Genomic DNA, 17,094 nt, shown 5'->3' on the forward strand with positions numbered 1-17,094 from the left:
TGGATAATACGAGAACACATGGGCATGACCAATAAATGTCAAGTTTCATACTCCAGAGCTAGTATAAGTGGCATGCGATGGTGTATGCTTGTACGAGTGTACTACCGCAATCCTAGTCAACAAGTAATATCTAAGACATCGAATAGTTCATCGACACAACAAAGCAAGTCACACATGGTGCATGACAAACACAAGGAAAAGCACACCAACACGCGAAAATCACCAACACAATGTCTCCAAACCATCACACATCATCCTTGACATTGCCACCATTATCTCTCTGGTAGCCACCCGTATCACTCCGCCTTGACATTATTATTAGCCACCCTTATCCCTCATATATCCACCTGTATCACTCCGTATAATAGCCACACTTATCTCTCCGCCCAGACAATAACATAATAGCTACATGTATCACTCCATACATTCAACAATAGTGAGATGCTACTCTTATGCCTTGTATAACAACAACGGTGAAATGCCACGCTTATACTCTGCATAAAAACAATGGTGAAATGTCAGCCTTATACTCTGCATAACCACAACCAAACCACACAACAATTCACACATGCCATCATCACAACAACACAACATATCAACTCGTATCATAAGTACCCGTTGGCAACAACCTTTCTAAAGATTCGACGATATCAATATTTTCACAACAAATAGCCCACGACTCAACACAACATATATAGAATCTCAATAACAAAAATATGAACTGAAAAGTAACTCAACAAGTAACAACACCCCCTTTAAACACAACTTCAATTAGAATAGATTAATGACTCTCGATAACTTCAATTCCAATTAATTGTTTATGGATAACATCGATAGTGAAAACTTCCATGAAATGGCAAACTTTGGACACTAGTGTATGAATTAGGCTAACAATGAAGGAGATTTCGCGAACTAGTACTACATCTAAATGCATGAGAACAACCCAGCAACAAAAGAATATCGTGTGACGAAAATTTGCACTAAGAGTAACTCCACAATAAAATAAATCACGTAATTATAAAAGTGATAACAACTCCAAATAAGGCATATAAGAGCAAACTCAACAAGTAAAGGAGGTGACATGTAATGACAACTTCAAATAAAGCATGTGATAGTAGACATGACGAAAAGACATAACATGTGCTAACAATTCCAAATAAGTACATAAAAGATGCCTAAGAGTCTAGAATGGTCAATTTCCACATATAAGCCAGAGTATATACTCGTCACCTCGCGTACATGGCACATGACACAAAATAGCAGTAACGACTCAAATCCTAAGGGCTCCCCCCCACACAAAGTTAGGCAAAACACTTACCTCAAGGAAGCTAGACCGATATTCTAAAATGACCTTCTCAAGTGAAACAACCTCCGGAAGGCTCAAATCTAGCCAAAAGTCAAACTTGGGCCTGCACCTCAGAACCCAACAAAATTTATAAAATCCGAACCCGCATTGCGATACGAGTCCAACCATACAAAAATTATCAAATTTCGACATCAGATTGCCTTTCAAATCATCATTTTTTTGTTTTTCATAGTTTTCACAAAAATTCCCATTTTTCTCTAATTCAAATAACTAATTTAGAGTTAAAAACAATTATGGAATCATGAAATATAATCAATTCCGGTTAAATAACACTTACCCCAATCCAACACGTGAAGAACCCCTCAAAACATCGTTCAGATCGAGGTCTACAACTCAAGATATGATAAAAATGGCCAAACCCTCGACTTAAATACATTCTGCCCAGATATCCTGCTTTTGCTGTCAAAATGTCGCTTCTACGAAGTCTGCTTCTATGGCAAAAAATCTGCTTCTGTGGAATTACCTTACCTGAGCCAAATGTCGCTTCTGTGACCACAAATGCGTTTATGCGCTCAATGTTCCGCTTTTTTGGCTGCGTAGATGTGCCCAGACATCTATTTTTGCGTTCTTCCTCATCCACCGCAAATTTCATTTCTGAGCTCCTTTCCTCCGCACCTACGAGCAATGCACATGCGCCCAGTGGTCCCCAGGTGCAATCATACTAGACCCCTTCCTAAACCAGCTTCTCTAAAGCATGAAGAAATGGCTCGTAGCCCATTCAAACCACACCCAAGGCCCCCTGGACCCTGTCGAAATATACCAACAAGTTCCATAACATAAATCGGACCTACTAGAGTCCTCAAATCACGTCAAAATATATCAAAACTACGAATCGCTCCTCAAATAAAACTTAATTAACTTATGAACTTTCAACTTCTACAACTCGCGTCGTATCATATCAAATCAATCCAGAATAACCTCAAATTTTGCATGCTAGTCTCAAATGGCACAACGGAGCTATTCAAACTCTCATAATTGCAATACGAGCCTGATATCCACAAAGTCAACTCTTGGTCAAACCTATCAACCTTCTAAATCTTCAACTTTCCAATTTTCGCTGAAATACATCAAATTAACCTACGAACCTCCAAATTCAAAAATGAACACATGACTAAGCCAAAAATCACCTTATGAAGCTATTTAAATCATCAGAACACCATTCCGGAGTCATCTTCGTAAAGTCAAACTCCGGTTAGCTCTTTTCACTTGAGCTTCTAAAACAAGAATTGTTCTTCAAAATAATTCTCGAATAATCTGAAAACCAAACCCGGACACACATGCAAGTCATAATACATAATATGAAGCTTCTCGAGACCATAAGCCACCACAACAGGAAGCTAATACTCGAAATGGCCGACCGGGTCGTTATAGTGCCCCCTCCCACCTGGGATGTGGCCGGATCTGCCGAATATAGCCTAGCATGTGTCATAGAATCCACGAGCCATAGCTTATGGCCCATGACCTACTGGAATCCCAATGCAATCATAAAATCGCCCAGGGTCGGCTCAGCTACTAGCGCCTCATCCTGCTCCTCAATAACAAGATCCTCCACTAGATCCACTAGCTATTGTCGCACCCCCTTTTCTCGAGAAATTGGGTTTCGACATGTGACAATTCTTTTAAGGAAGGTGCTAAAAGAGAGAGTCTCCACCTAAAGGGTTTGAGGTGCGTTAGGGCACCTATTTGCAAATAACTCTGGTTTAACCAGTTTGCATCACAAAAGATCAGGTAAGGGCTCAAATTACCTCGAAGAGAAGGTCTTAAGCACTCTTCGAGGTCCACAACTATGGGTCCCGGTCGAACTCGAATTATATAAATTAGTCAAATAAATAGAGAGAAATACAAGAAGTTCGGTTATTAACAAAAGTCCTTGAATAAACACAAAATAATTGATTTAATGACAAGATGGGGGTCCTAAGTTTTTTAGCCTAAAGGATCACCCCGTGCAACATAAATAATACTTCATAACTCCCTCGAGATGGGGTGTTACTCGTATTATTCAACCGGCACAAACTATCATATCCTGCTACCCAATTAATATCTTTATGTTTTTACCTAGAGCTTACTAGTTGATTCTAAACCATGCCTTATGCGTGCACTACCCGTCCCATGCCTATGGCCCAGGAGATGTTTGGACCTCTATTTTGGATAGTTCTAGACTTAACTTAGGCTGGTAAAAAATGATAAAATTAGGTGACATACAAAACAAGTTGGACTTTATGTAAAGACAATTAAGGGCTCAAGTTAGCCTCCACACTTAGGCACTAAATGCACGCGAACAAATTCCCACATTAAGCGTTAGACAGTTTCAGGATTGAGGAAAAATTAAAGCCATTAAGCCCTAATGACATTGTTTCTATGTGACCTCGTGCAGGCAGTTTCAAATGCAAGGCGCCATTTTACACTTATGGACAACTATACAGTTTAGAGGGCATTCGGTATTGCATGTTGATTATTGAAATAACAGATTATAAGCGATTAAACCCATAGGCATGATCTCTAGGTGATTTATGCAGTAGTTGGCAGAGATGACCATTGGAAATACTCAAAATTACTCAGTTTGATCCTACAGGCATGCTTTCTAATAACGGCAGAGCTAAGTAATGAAACAGTGTTTGAAATCTCAGTATTAACACTTTAAAGCAAGTGGTAATACCCCTATAGACAGGATTTCTAACGATTAGCGATTGAAACAGATTTTTTATACTTAACTCCTATAGGCATGTCTTCTAAGTGAATAGTATAATAACAACAAAAAGTTTATCAATTAAAGTCCTATAGGCATGATTTCTAGATAAAGTTTAGGAGAACATGATCCTAAAGTCATAGAATCTAATGAATATGCTGCAGTTATGCAAATTGAATTAATGGTCATTGACATTTTATTTCCTATAGGCATGATATCTAACAAAACACATAGGCGTAGAACGTGTTGAACGAATTAAACACTCAAGTCCTATAGGCAGGTTATCGAACAAACACATAGGAGAAGAACATGCTGAATATATTAAACACCTATAGGCAGGATTTCTACCCTTTTCACGCAAACATCAGAATAGGCCCATTTTCCCAACTTTATTAACACCCCAGTTGTTATTACAACATTATTACAGACCCAATGAATGAAATAAATTATAAAGTGATAAAATAATTATAGTGGGCTTAAGACAGGCCCAAATTATATCCAACCTAGCCAGCCCTTCAAATTCGTATCCATGCATAATAAGTTTTGGAAAAGCATTTGCAAGCACTACAAAATAATCACATGATGAACATGAACTCAAGGAACAAGCTAACACATTGGGGTAGGGTGACATGTTAATAAGAACAAGGAGCCTAAAGCTTATGAGATTACTAAGTTAATAGGCAAAGGGCATTAGGCTAGTAAAACCAATGTAAGAACTTTAAAGCCCACATGATCAAATTAGGCTAAACACAAGGGTTAAGCATTATAACTTATGCTAGGGAGGCAAGAAAAATCATAATTTAGGCAGAACTAGTCTGAAGGTTCCACTTAATTGCTAGAGGTACATGACTGGGTAGGGCACGAACGCAATAAGTAACAAACATTTCCATAGGAGCACACTATACACTTAGAGTAAAGGTCTTAAACAGATTAAGGAATATTAAGAACATAAGGTAACCACCAGGGAAGTTCAGAATCAGGTAGAAAGACAGGATTAGGCCAGACAATCAATGCAAATACTCAACTTATCAATAACATTAAACTAAACATGCTTCAAACTATCCAACTTGCCTGAGTTTGATGCAAATACATTATTAGGGCTAGGAATTATAGGCAGAATCACACATGAAGAGAAGAAAGGGAATACATCAAGTCATGCAATTTTCAGAGAACATGCTAATTAGAACATAATGTAATAAACATTACAAAGGTTTAGCAACTAACCAGTTATTGCTCAATAAACGAGAAAAGAACAACAATTAGGACCCAGAATCTTAAATGTGTCACGTTCCCAAGAGTTTCAAGAACCTAGGGCAATGCTCAGACCCAAGAAAGGTTGGAAAAGTAAGAAATCCGGTGGCCTTAGCTTTCAGCCGGCCAAGAGCCAAAACAGAACAAGATAATAAACGAGGAAAGTAAAGCCTCAGTTTTTAGTGATTTTTTTTAATGATTTTAGTCTTGTTTTGAAGGGGTTTATATAATAGTAGAAATTGACAAAAAAAAACAAGGAAATATAATCAATCAGACATAAAATAAGGAAAGAAGAGCATGCAGAATTGATTAGAATCAATTTAGGAGAAAATCAGGCAAACCCTAGTTTTTAGGGAAAGTAAATATCAATAGAATATACACAAAAGCAGTAGCACAGGATGAATATAGACACAAATATTACTCAAAATCAGAGAATCGAACCAATTTTGGTTTGATTCGAAGAGATCTGTAAACCTAGTTTTAGGGTAAGTAAGAATAAACAAAATATAAATAAATATTTGGACTAATAGTAGAATATAGGATGAATATAAACAAAATAGCAAAAAGATCATGGATTTAAACCGATTTTGGTTCGATCTTTTGAAGAGATCTGCTTGCCATGTTTAGGCAAGCACTATAGGAGAGTAGCCAGTAATAGAAGGGTGTCGAGTAAGATAAGCAATAGTCATGGAATCCCATATTAGGTGGGATTAGGAGAAGATTTAAGGGGCGGCGCCTAGGGTTCTTGAGGGACGGAGAAGGAGTTGAGAGGATATTAGGGCGGTTGATGATCGGAGAGTGAGGTTAGGGTTATATGTTTAGGTAATTAAGGGGGGGGGGGTTAGATAGGGGTCGTTGATCTTGAGAGATAAACGGCCAGGGTTTAAAACAAGAATGGGGCGAGTTAATTTAAATGGGTTGCGACCGGATTTTGAGTTAAAGGGGTTATTGGTTTGGGTTGGGGTTATTGGGCCAGTGTATGGGGTAATTGGGCTGAGGTCTGAGTAGTTTTGGGTCCGAAAATAGGTTTAAAATTAGGCTATTATTTAAATACCCAATATTTTATCAATAAATAATTTATAAAAGTAATTAATAAATAAAAAAATATTATTTGTACACTAAAATGATTCAAAATAATAACCTGACATTATAAAAATATAAAAATTTATTTTGGCATAAATAATATAGTTATATATGAATATAGGCTATTATTGCAAAAATATGCAATTAGCCTAAAAATACAAATCTAATGATGAAAAATTAAGTAAAATATTTTAAAACATACATGTTGGTTAAATAATTAGTTTGGATGATTAAATCATCATAAAAATAATTTGAATGATAATTATTGAATATGTATACAATAAAAATGCAGAAAGAAATTAATTTAGGGCTTCTAAAAATTATGGAAAATTATGTAAAATGCTTGTATAGGTTTTTAAACTAAATGATGCTGTAAATATACAATTTTGAAAGTATATATGTACAATTTAAAAATATGAGGAAAACATTGGGTATCAACAGCGGTACAACCGGAGCAGCTCTAGGATTCCCTCATCCTGAACTAGGAGTTGTGGCCCTCCCTTGACCTCTGTCTCGTCCTCTAACAACAAGGGGAACCACTCGTCTGCCACCGGGTACAGCCGTAACACACCTTCTCACCATCTGTGAGAGAATAGAAGATACTTAGTACTCTGATACCAAGCTGTCACGACCCCGAGCCCACAATAGGTCGTGATGGTGCCAAACATCGCTGTTAGGCAATCCAACAGTGAACTATATAATTAATTACTCATTTAATTGCTTTTGAAATCATAATTTTTTAATTAATAAAGAAATTATTTATAAAATATCATGGTGATTGTATACGGCTAAAATCGGAGAGTCCAATTTTGGGATCATCATGGCATTCCATAGCTCATTGCCAGAAGCCTCGAGGCACAACTCGAGGTTTGATGAACCAGAAGGCTCGAGGCAAAGCTCGACCTCGGGGCAGTATAAATCGGTGGCTATGATGAAAAACTGGGAGATTCCCAAGGTGAGTGGTTAGAGTTGACCAAGTCCATAAGAATACTACAAGCTTGTACCATGGCATTAAATGGATGTACCAACCGCATAACTTTATAATAAATGCATATGTAATATGTTGGGATTCCCTCTCCTATATAAAGGGGTCCCTTGTTATTTTTTGCACACATGATATTCAATACATGAACAAGAACATTCTCTGCTCTCTAACTTAAACACTCTCTATTGTCTTTCCTTTGATTTGTTGCTTATATTTATTGTGTTTCATTGATTGTTCTTCATTTATTACTCATCATTGATCACAAAGAGCCCTCATTAAAGCTCTTAACACTATTAGTCCTTCATCTACTACCCACAGTCTAACGCTTAGCTTGATCTCGAGGCACAGTATAGGCTAGCTCGAGACCCCGATTCTCGGCTACTCGGTTTGCACATATTTCGACCTTCAAGCTATCATCTTATTTTCTAGTCTCACACTTAGCATCTACTGCGTAACAATTAGCATAAAAATAATCTGTGTATTTTTAGAACCACGAAATCAAATCTAATTGTTATTATCATATTTGAGATAAACAGTTTGGCGCCCACCGTGGGGCTAAAAATAATAGTGACTATTTTCGTGCTGGTTTACTGAAAGCACAAAGTTATTCTTTACACTTTTCTTGCCCAAGAATCATTGAATTCAGGTCAAAATGTCTAACTCAGTGAATGCACATGAAAACAACTGTCTTGAAGACCATGGAGAGAATGATGTAGTTGTTCCAAGCGTCTGTGTACCACTGCAAAACCTTGAGGATGCACCAGAGCCAATCCCCGTGGATGTGGTCTCACGCAATGCTCAACATGTCGATATAAGCTCCTACATTAACATGAGTATACGCCAAGAAAACCAACAAGAAGCTCAGAAAACCCCATCTCGGGGGGAACAAGAGATTAGCCTTCACATCATTTTTGAGATGTTGCAAGCACAACAGCTAGCGATTGCTCAACTGCAAAGCCACCAAAAAACTCCAAGCACAACAGCACCAGAAACGGCCCTTTAATCCGAACAGGTGCTGAAAAGATAGAGCAACAACGGGTCAACAACTGACTCCACTATTATAAAGATGCTCGAGGACCTCACAAAGAGGATTGAATCGGGCGAAAAGAAGATAGAAGCTAATGATAAAAAGGGGAGACCTACAATTCAAGGGTCGATCAGATCCCGGGCACACCCCCAATCCTGAAGGTTGTCGATTCAAAGAAATTCGTACAAAACCCATTCCCGTCAAGTGCGGCTCCGAAACCCATCCAGAAGAAATTCAGAATGCCCGATCTCCCGAAGTACAACGGAACCTCAGATCGCAACGAGCACGTCAATACCTATACTTGTGCCGTAAAGGGAAATGACATGAAGGTTAACAAAATTGAATCCATCCTATTGAAAAAATTAGGGGAAACACTTTCAAAAGGGGCAATGATGTGGTATCACAACCTGTCCCCGAATTCGATAGACTCATTCGCCATGTTGGCAAATTCTTTTATTAAGGCACATTTCGGTGCCATCAAAGTTGCTACAAGGAAGTCCAACGTCTTCAAAATCAAACAGAGAGAAAACGAGATGTTACAGGAGTTTGTATCTCGCTTTCATATGGAGCGAATGGAGTTACCACCAGTCTATGATGACTGGGCAGTGTAGGTGATAATAGGCAAAATCTAGGTGATTTAGCTATTGTTTATGCTTCCGCTTGATTATATTCCAATGACATATTATGGTTAATTGATGAAAAATAGGCTCTAATTGTGATATGTATACATTGCAGGATGAGGAGCCTATATGCTGCTTTAAAGAGGATATTGGAATGATTTATGAGCAAGAACAACCCCTCAGAGTCGAGTGTACGCAAGGACGAGACGAAAAATAGATGAAATCAAGCGTCAGACGCGCGAAGAAACGCGTGAGGTCGCGCAGTAGTTCGCACGTAAGAAGAGTTGAGGCAGAATCATGCGCGAAGAAACGCGCGAAGTTGTGCGCGAGCTCGCGTGTGTCCAATCCGAAAAAAAAGTTATTTAGGGGTAAAATTGGAAATCTGGGGAGAAACCCACTTAACCTATATAAAGTCAAGCTCGCCCAAGGTTAAAAGAGGAAGTTTTTCATAGTTTAGTGGAGGAGATAGAGAGGCAAGAGGCAAGGAGGACGTTTTTAAGAGAAAAACACTAGCATAGAGCCGTCATGGAGGCCGGAATTCATCGGGTTTCATCTTTCTTCCTCCAAACTTAGTAATTTTTATGTTTCTTTGTATGAGTTGTTGTTTTGCTACCATGTCTATGTAGAGCTAAACTTCACGTTCTAGGGTTGTGGTTCTTTCATGACTATTGTTATTCGGATATTGAGTTTGATTTCTTAGTTTATAATATTGGTTTATTTATTCAATCATGCACTTAGTTATTTGATTGCTTGATCACCAATTGAATACAATCTACGAATCTTGAATTGAACTCAAAAGTGGGAATTCTAGATTGCATATAGGATTGAATAGAGCAAGTTCTTGAACTTGGGCATCGGGGAATGGATTCGCGGTTAGGATAGACATTTACCTAATTGCCTTGCTTGGTTGATTTACAGGAATTATAAATGTGTTCTTGTTGATTCTAACAGACATATAGGCGTTAGGTTTGCTTGAATAGGCGAGTAAGAACTCGACAGATTCTTATGAGCAATATTAACCCTGTCAACCAATAACTAGATAAATTAGTTAGTCAATTCAATAGAAGAATACAATAGGATTGTTAGATAGCCCATAACCCTAGATCATTTTCATTACATTGATATCATAAAAATATGCTATCCTTTGGCTCAGAGTTCATTATTTATTTTATTTTTATTTTAATTATTTTAGAATCAAATACTTCTAGGTTTCATTCTTGTATAGATAATTAGGATAGTCTAATTTAGTTAATAGTTAATCACAAGTCCTTGTGGGATCGACATCCGACTTTTAGTCACTTTATTACTTGACGACCGCGTATACTTGCGTGTGTGTTTGGTCACAAGAGGTTTTTGGTGTCGTTGCCGGGGAATTAGAAATTAACTATTCTTCTAGATTAGACATTGAATTTTTTTTATTTATTTATTTTTTTTGTGTTTTAGTTTAGTTAAATTTTTTTTATTTTAACATGGAATCTTGGAGTGAAAGTTATTCGAATGATGGTTATTCTTATTTTGATGATCCTTGTCCATATTTTGGAGGACCGCACTAGTGGAAAAATTGTCAGAATGTTCCCGGAAACGAGTTGTGCGCACAATCTCAATCCTTTGAGTGGAATATTTGTAATATGTGTGGTGATCAAGATGGCCATTGGGATGGTTGTCCTAATTCTTTTTATCCTTCTCTGAGCCCTTATTATGATCATTCTAATAATGTTTGTGAGTTCGATAGGGGCAATGAAGTACAAGATATGGAACCTGATGCATATATTAGGGATATTTTAAAGCAAGTAGCAGAGCAACAGGATGAACTCAAAAAATATATAAAAAGAATGAGGGCAACAATCACAAGAATGAAGGCCAATATAGAGAAATTGAATGAAGATAGTGAGTACCAGCAAGAGGAAATTTTTGAAAAAGAGGAGATTTTGAGTCAAACTTGGCTGGTGGAATAAGCTGAAACATTGGAGATATATGAGGCTCAACGTGAGAAAATTACAGATGGGATACAAGACCTAATAGAAGGAAGAGCTAAAATAGGACAAGAGATCGAAAAATTTGGCATTGCTATTAATAACTTGGGAGCTCAATTGATTGCAAAGGTTGATGCATCTAATGCCCAACAAAATAGTTCAGAGTTGTGTGAAACTGAAAAGGAGCTTATACGCCAATTTGAGGAGCTAAAATTGGAGAGTCAATCATTCGAGCGTACTTTTATTAATGATGTCTATGTTGAGGAAAACACTCTAGAGTCATGTGAGGAAGTAGATAATATTATATTTGAAGACTCTAGTGTGTGTACATATGAGGATGTAACTAGTGATACAATTCTAGAGTTGGGGCGTACTGCTCTTCTTTCCATACATTTTTCAACATTGTGTTTGGATGATGACATGGAAATCGAGTCATCTGAGCCTTTGGGGGAGCCAATGTACGAGGACCTGGGTGCTTATATCCTGGAATTTATCATGCCAGAGAGACATAATTACATACCTCATTTGAAAGCCAAAAAGTGTAGAACACGATATTGGTTGCTTGGCCCTGTTAAATTTGTCTCACCACCCCTAGAACATAGCAAAAACTTGAAGCCAAATTGATGGCTCAATTTATAAGTTCGAGGTGGAGGCAAAAAGTGGTTCACGTCGTGCCGCGATCTTAAATTAGGCGCTTGTTGGGAGGCAACCCAGCTTTACTGCTTTCTTTTATTTTTATTTATTTTTGTTTATTTTAGTTTTCTATCTTTGTAGCATTTTTTTGTAGGATTATGAGTATTGAAGAAAAGCCACTGAAAGTGTGCAAATGCAAGTCAGCTAGTTGGAACTAGTGTGAGGTACCCGCACAAAGGACCATCCTTGGGAGAAGTCTGAGTACCCCGTGAGCTGCTAGTGCTTCGGCCTTTGGCCTTTCAAGGAGTTTCTTGTCCACCCTTGTTATTTTTGCTTTATTTGTGCATTTGGGACATTGCACTCTTTTAAGTGTGGGGTGGGAGAATTCCTTTGGATACTTAGCTTTTTAATAGTTTAGCTTCTTATTTCTTTTCTTCGTAGTTGTGTAGTATTTTAGTAGATTAATTTTTTAGGTGGAAAACAAGAAAAATCAAAAAAAAATTGAAAAAGGTAGAAAAATTAGACTTTTCCCGACGATGGATCTCTTAGACAGTTTTCTTGAGGGATTGAGTCGAGAAAAAAAAAACTAAAAAAATTGTAGGCTCTTCCTGATGACGGATCTTTTAGACGATTTTTTTGAGGGAAGTGAGTCTAAAGAAAACAACAAAAAGATTTTTTATTTTTTCTTAGGTAGTGTAGCAATTCCCCCTTGGTTTTTCTTTAAGTCGCGGTTCTTTTCCAAGGGTTTAGCTTGAACCGGGCATAGGTAGTTTATTTTGTTTTCTTTTTGATTTGTGGATTAGGAAAATGGGCTACGAGCTATAAAAATTGAAAGAGAACCCATAGCGTTGACACACCTGAACACAATAGACCCTAGAGTGTAACGCTTAGTCCTAATTGTTGAATCTCACTGAAAGTGCCTTAATTTGTATATTTGTACTGAATTGAATGCTCTTAATGGAGCGTCTTGATGAGCTGATATGAATGAGTCATATGCTATGTGTGGTGAGTATTTGTGTAGTCCATGTATGGTACTTGTGTCTAGAACTTGCCCGGTATGTGAGTTGAAGCGAAATTTGAGGTGACGCTCGGTTTGAAAAATGATGTTAGGCTTTCTTTGACCTTTTTGAGCTTAATTGCTTATCACAAATAAAATTTGTCCCTAGTTAACCCTTTTTGAGCCTTTAGACTTTTGTTTGGCACCCGCATTACAAGCCTATACCCTTTTGTTCTTAATTGGCATTATTTTGATCCTTTTACCTCTTAAAGCACTTTGATTGTGAGAGGAGCACTAAAAGAAGTAAGAAGGAAATAAGTGTGGGGTGACTTTTGAGTGGAACCAATAAAAGGATGAAAGGTGCACTTATGTTGTAAACGAATACACCACTAGTAGAGATTGAGTGACAAGAAGAATAAACTAATTAAAAAAAAAGGAAAGATGATTACATTGTGTCTTGTTCCAGCTAGTGGGAATGAATTAATAGAGTGTTTAAAGAAGAAGCGAGTATTTGTGGGATGATATTGTGTGTGAATAAGAAGTGGGTTGAAGAATTTGCGCAAAAACAATTGCTCATGTGATGTGTTAAAGTGCTTAGGGGTTGAGTTACTATTCCTAAATGCATCCTACCCGTCCCTTAGCCCACATTACAGCTATGAAAAAGTCCTAATTGATTTTGGATCGAGCTAACCTGTATTAGTAGAGATTTACATTAAGGGCAAGCTTATGGTACCAATTGCATGCATGTGACCTCTTTTGTGAGAGTGAGTGATTTTCTTGATATATGTGAATATATGAATTGAATGTAGTGGATTGAACTCAGTTTCTGTTGGTGTAATTGTGAGGGCATATGATTCGTGATGGAAAAGCAAGTCTTGACTTCTATGTAGAGTACTTTGAGGAAGTGTGAATATTGCGTGGCACTTGAGAGTCGATTTTGGGCTAGGATTGTTCACTGCTAGGTGTAACACATGTACATTGTTCTAGGTGTAATGCGTTAAGGGAAATGGTTGAGTGAAGGATTCTCTAGAAAGTATAGTAGATTGCTCGAGGACTAGCAATGAATTAAGTGTGGGGTGTTGATAATAGGCGAAATCTAGGTGATTTAGCTATTGTTTATGCTTCCGCTTGATTATATTCCAATGACATATTATGGTTAATTGATGAAAAATAGGCTCTAATTGTGATATGTATACATTGCAGGATAAGGAGCCTATATGATGCTTTCAAGAGGATATTGGAATGATTTATGAGCAAGAACAACCCCTCGGAGTTGAGTGTGCGCAAGGACGAGATGAAAAATGGACGAAATCAAGCGTCAGACACGCGAAGAAACACGCAAAGTCGCGCAGTAGTTCGCGCGTAAGAAGAGCTGAGGCAGAATCATGCATGAAGTTGTGCTCGAGCTCGCGCGTGTCCAATCCGAAAAAAAAGTTATTTAGGGGTAAAATTGGAAATCTGGGGAGAAACCCACTTAACCTATATAAAGTCAAGCTCGCCCAAGGTTAAAAGAGGAAGTTTTTCATAGTTTAGTGGAGGAGATAGAGAGGCAAGAGGCAAGAAGAACGTTTTTAAGAGAAAAACACAAGCATAGAGCCGTCGTGGAGGCCGGAATTCATCGGGTTTCATCTTTCTTCCTCCAAACTTAGTAATTTTTATGTTTCTTTGTATGAGTTGTTGTTTTGCTACCATGTCTATGTGGATCTAAACTTCACGTTCTAGGGTTGTGGTTCTTTCATGACTATTGTTATTCGGATATTGAGTTTGATTTCTTAGTTTATAATATTGGTTTATTTATTCAATCATGCACTTAGTTATTTGATTGCTTGATCACCAATTGAATACTATCTACGAATATTGAATTGAACTCGAAAGTGGGAATTCTAGATTGTATATAGGATTGAATGGAGCAAGTTCTTGAACCTGGGCATCGGGAAACGGATTCGCGGTTAGGATACACATATACCTAATTGCCTTGCTTGGTTGATTTACAGGAATTATAAATGCATTCTTGTTGATTCTAACTCCATAGACATATAGGCTTTAGGTTATCTTGAATAGGCGAGTAAGAACTCGATAGATTTTTATGAGCAATATTAACCCTGTCAACCAATAAACTAGATAAATTAGTTAGTCAATTCAATAGAAGAATACAATAGGATTTTTAGATAGCCCATAACCCTATATCGTTTCCATTACATTGATATCATAAAAATATGCCATCCTTTGGCTCAGAGTTCATTATTTATTTTCTTTTTATTTTAATTAGTTTAGAATCAAATACTTCTAGGTTTCATTCTTGTATAGATAATTAGGATAGTCTAATTTAGTTAATAGTTAATCACAAGTCCTCGTGGGATCGACATCCGACTTTTAGTTACTTTATTACTTGACAACCGCGTATACTTGCGTGTGTGTTTGGTCGCAACAGTAGGCCTTCACCCAAGGCTTGAATGAACAAAGCTCGGTTGCTTCAAAGAAGCTAAATCAGAACTTGGTTGAATATCCCGCCATGACTTAGGCGGATGTCCACAACCGATATCAATCAAAGATTAGGGAATTTTCCCGATGGCCCTGAACATTGGGCAGCTTCTCTAATGTAAAGTTCCTCCTTGAGACAAAGCATCTCAAGGTTAGCCCACCGGACGCCGGCGGTGTACCACCGACCGAGTGGGAAGCAGAGGCGGAACTCTCCTCTTCTTGGTGGACAAATTTGGGCATGGCAGCCATAACTATGGTGAAATAAGAAGAAGGAGATGAAAACTTAAACGAAAACTTTGAAGTAAAATGATGGAAACACTAATGCAAGGAGGAAAAGCTCTACAAAAATAGCAAAGTCCTCAAAAAAGGAAAGTAAGCTCATATATAGAGCAAGCGGCAACTAATCGCCTACCGTAAAGGCCAATTAATTTTGACTAGGCCATTATCGCTTTTGGGGAAGTGTACCCGTGGGACCACCTCGGATACTTCATGGTCATGTAATACAAACGACGCTGTCATATGGCGTTCGAGGGGTCAAGATTCCCGTATCAATCTAGCCTCGAGATGGTGCCCAAACTCGAGGAGCTCTGTCACTACAACTATAGGCTCTAAGGAGCCATCAATATCAATCTAAGCCTCTAGATGGTGCCCGATCTCGAGGATCTCTGTCAAAATGAAAACAAGCTCTAAGGAGCTGTCAACATCAATCTAGTCTCGGGATGGTGCCCGATCCCGAGGGTCCCTATTATACCAAGTATGGTCTCTAAAGAGCCGAACATCAAAATTCAAAAGACTAGTTTTGCATAAGCACTGAAAAATAAAAGAATTGAAACAAAAGGGTCTCTTTGCATTTCCAAAAATATATTTACAAATTGTATCTTTACAAAACATCCCCGAGGAGCCCATACACAACAGGAAGAAAAGAGGAAGCAAAAAGGACAACGTGAGACTATTCCTCACCCTTACTACCATTTAAATCACTTCCAGAGTCCTGATCCGAAGTAGTTGAACGTGCTAATATTAACTCCAAAGTCCTGGCCTTCTCAATCTAAGTAGAGATATCGACACCTTCGGCATTTTCTTCCTCGAAAGCCTGCCTCCGAGCTTGTAGACGGGCATAAGCAACGGCCTGAGCCAACTTCTGCCTGGCCTTCTCGTATATCTCCCTGGCTCGAGTGTTTGTATTGGCGGCATCTATCATGTATGAGGACGTATCTTCATCGGCCCAGGCCTTGGCCACAGATAATGTAGTGAACTCCTTCTGAACAGTTCGAAGAAGATCCTAGGTCGAGGCCAACTCTCCCTGTAAAAGATCTCTCTCCGAGGTCACGATCTCATTTTGCCTCTTCAGGTCGAGGATCTCCGGGTCTCTGGCTGCAACCTCTTCCCGAAGTTGCCCTACCAGGGCATCCTTTTGCCCAATCTGCAAAGGCAGAACAAGATAGTAAGCATGAAGTCATAAGAATGTAAAATATGAAAATACGAATGTCGTGTTACCTGCTCGACAAAGCTAGTCCTTCCATGGTGTACCCCCTCCAGGCTTGCTCGAAGCTCACCCAATTCCTCTTCTTTTTGGGTGGAGGAAGCCTCCGACTTATTTAGCTCCAAGGTGAGCCTCTCAAGTTCCTTCTCACGGCATGAAAGCTCTTTATGGAGCTTAGAAAAGGCATTGTAATACAACTTCTTGACCTACAATAAAAGCAGAAAAGTTGAGAAGATGAGCTAAAACCTTGAAGAGCAAATGGTATGTCTAGAATATTACCTACTGTTAAAGCTTCTCGGCCTCCTGTAGAGCGATGGGGGCATCGAGGTATGTGTCGATGTCGATGCCGATGAAGTAGTCCTCGAGCATATCTTCCTCTCCATGAGAGGCCCCCACACTGGTGGTACCCATATCCTGGGCATCCCTAATTTCCCTTGGTGAAAATGAAGGGCCCAATTTAAAGCCACCCAAGGCATCTATTTATGTAAGGGTTTCGTATCGACCCCGAG

Source organism: Nicotiana tabacum, chromosome 6, assembly GCF_000715075.1.
Source record: "Nicotiana tabacum cultivar K326 chromosome 6, ASM71507v2, whole genome shotgun sequence".
Classification (NCBI taxonomy): Eukaryota; Viridiplantae; Streptophyta; class Magnoliopsida; order Solanales; family Solanaceae; genus Nicotiana; species Nicotiana tabacum.